This window comes from Battus philenor, unplaced genomic scaffold, assembly GCF_028537555.1.
Source record: "Battus philenor isolate CCGP_79_NKW_IND1 unplaced genomic scaffold, ilBatPhil1.0.hap1 SCAF_2, whole genome shotgun sequence".
NCBI lineage: Eukaryota > Metazoa > Arthropoda > Insecta > Lepidoptera > Papilionidae > Battus > Battus philenor.
In genome coordinates, this window is record NW_027181682.1 from 3,662,429 (window position 1) to 3,665,800 (window position 3,372).

The 3,372-nt window shown below is 33.0% G+C and overlaps 1 non-coding gene across 1 annotated transcript; it reads left to right on the plus strand.

The window, feature by feature from the left end:
• Nucleotides 1-564: 564 nt before the first annotated feature.
• Nucleotides 565-636, plus strand: TRNAQ-CUG (transfer RNA glutamine (anticodon CUG)). Its single transcript has one exon. It is a non-coding gene; the product is annotated as a tRNA-Gln (tRNA).
• The last annotated feature ends 2,736 nt before the right edge of the window (nt 637-3,372 follow it).

The window sequence follows — 3,372 nt, forward strand, 5'->3', positions numbered from 1 at the left end:
ACTCGAGAAACTTTCAGCCCAAACGACCATCGATTGCACGAATTATGTATTCCGCCCACTGCAAGTTCATACAAGCAATTCTTTGAGCAACAACGGTGATCGTGGTTCTTCTGCTATTTAAAATATAGAGCATTACTTAATTTTTATTTGGAGGCATTACTATTAGTTTTTCTTGTTTTATGCATTCATACCTAATTATCGCATATATACATCGACATAATTATAATGGTTACGGAGTAGTGTTAAAAATAAAACGAAATATTTCAGTGCGTGAATCAATCAAATGTAGTCTATTTCGGCACAGGAAATCTTTACCGTCTAGAATACATACAAAATATTAAAACAATTGCCAAAATTGTTTTAATTTCTTTGTTATTTTATTATTATTATTGGAATCTATATTCCATATACATTAGCGACCGTACCTTAGTTTTTATATTTACGTGTAATATTTCCGGTTTGTTTGATTACATTTTTAAATGTCACAATAATTACTAATTTTTTTAATATATTTTAAAGATGCCTTAACAATGTCCTTTGGTTTTTTAGGAAATTCTCTGAGCAGGTTCCATGGTGTAATGGTTAGCACTCTGGACTCTGAATCCAGCGATCCGAGTTCAAGTCTCGGTGGAACCTAATATCTTTTTTTGTAATTACTTAAGAAATTACGTTTTATTTTGTTAATACAAAAAGATTGTATATACAAAAAGAAATTAAATTTGTCTCAAATATTACGTTTTTGAAACATGATTACTATTGTGAAAACATTGTCGTTCTAGAATTGCTTATGTCTCTATCGATCATGCCTAGCGGTATAGGAATGAGATTTGCGATCGCCGGTCGCGGGTTCGATTCTCGGGATAAAGTCTTATATAATTCAAACTTTGTGCATTATACTGCTCATAAACAAGTTTCCAGAGGATGGACGCCAGAGTCATCTGTATACCATAATACCATACCGCGATCGCGAACCTGCCTACCAAGCGCGGTGATTATGTTATATCTCCCCATAGATATATTTGAGGGAGAGCTATGCAGTGGTCGTTTCAGACCACTTGAGGAAATTATTGATATAGTTTAATAATTATTTTTATAGTTTACTATTACGATGGTTATTATTAAGGAGACAAGTGGCAGTAGGCAGGTTACATGAAGTAAGTGCGAGTAAAGGTGATGGCGGCTGAGGATCTAAAACGGATATAACAGAATGGTAACCCAGAAGATGTACTTCGGATCCTCTGGTCTGATCGTGTCAAATTTATAACGTGACTCCGTATGACTACTGCGTTAAGGAAAACAGAAGACAGATTTGTATGAAAACAGTTTCTCATCAAATCCGTGAAGGTTTTTCAAAATTAATACGATCTTCAGATATGACAAAACGATTAAGAAAGAGGAGGAATCAATAATGCAAATGAAAGTTACATTCGTCCATAATAAGTGACAAAAAATGAAAGGTTTTCACTTTATCGTAATGAAGTACGCTGTGCTATTACAATGTTTTATTCAATATTTTTAAAATAGCTAAAGCTAAAAAGAGACAGATGCTTGTTGGTATAGAGTATTCCTTGCCAAAAAGCACAATTCTAAGTCTGTTAGATATATACAGTATCGTTTTAACACAAGATGGCGCTATTTAAACCGCAACAGTGCTACAACTTGAACAATAAATAAGAGTCCTCAAGTGAGTCACGGAAAAATTTTTGCGATACCTACATGTTGTTCTGTAGTCATATTAAAGTCGAAATATTTTTGAATGCTATAATAAAGCTTATAAAATAATTTATTGGTCAAAACAGATCACATTAAGTAATACATCGTTAAGACCTGTAAAACCATTGTGAGGCGCAGTAGGCCTACTTCTGTTTGGGAGACTTTTCTGCAGCGTTTTCTAATACTGGCTGTGTCTTTGTCTTGAAACAGTGTTCCTCCAACTTTAAACTTTTCCTAATTTATAAATATTGCATGGTAATATATATATATACATACTCAGTACATCGATTCTTTGCCGTATAGCGAATTTGTGATAAATAAACAAATGAACTAACTGTACTTTCTGTGCCCACAAATGTGTACGTAAAAGTTCAATAACTTTTATATTTATTTAAATTAAAAAAAAAAGTTATCATTTAAAAACAGAATTAGTTTATCAGTGTATAATGAAAATGAGTTTGAATAATTATATGTTTTAATTTTATAGTATTACGAAATAATCAAATTCATATAAGTAAATACTTTCCAAATGAATAAAAAATTTTCCACGACGTAAAACCCGACAGTTTCTTTTATAAGAACATTAGCCAAGCATTTATTTCTCAAAAGGAATATTCACTCGAAGAAGCAAAGTTTTTAAACGGAGATTTAGTTATATTTATTTTTTTTTTAACTTAGAAATAATTTGTTTGCGCTCACCTGAAATGCATTAGCGAGTGAAATAAAATGTTTTTTCATGGACCGCCAGGGCCGGAGAGACAAAGGCATGCGCAGGGGAACTAATGCACGAACTTTCATATTAAAAAATTCTTGGCAATGATAAAATGTAATACCGTGGGGAATTTCTGAAGGCGGTTTTGAAGGTGAAATATTTTTAATTTTAACCGCATCGCTGATGACCTCTTGAGAGTTATCTGCGGAATGTAATTTTTTTTATATTTTTTTATGAACATGGTTGCCTTTTATCACACTCACATTTATATTTTTCACGATTTTAAATTTCTAGAAATGGACAGAATTCAACATATATAGATAACTCAAGTCGGTTAACAAAACAATTTTTTTTTATTAAGATGCACATCAAAACCGTAAGTAATGTAAATAACATGTTTTAATAACCTTAAAGTTGTCTTCTATTAGTTTTCAAAGCTTTTTAGCTTGCTTGTATTTATAAATTATTTGTCAGTAATGATTATAACCGATTTGCGGGTACAAAGGTTAATCTAAATAGTCATAAATTTACTCTCGTCTCTTATTTTATTTATTTCGTCGTTTCAACCCATATGCCTCCACTAAAGATATCTACGGGAAGACGTCCCATGATTTTCGCGCTAAGCATGCGAGTTGTCAATCGCAATGTCGTATGATGGTACGCAGAGGATGCTGCCCTTCTTCTGGAAATTTGTTTGCTAGCAGTGACGGCTAGTAGAGTATATAATTCATGCACTAAGTGTGAATTATATAAAATCGTATCCTGATAATCGAAACTGCGAACTACGATAACAAGTTTCAGTTCTCTACGGCTGAGCTATCACAGCTTTATTTTAGAAAAGAACCAATATTTAGCCACTTCCGCACATTCAGTCGTAGTCGTGCAACAAATTGCACCGCCCGGCAGTCCGCTGATAAATGCGCATGCGGCAAACAATGCAAATTACA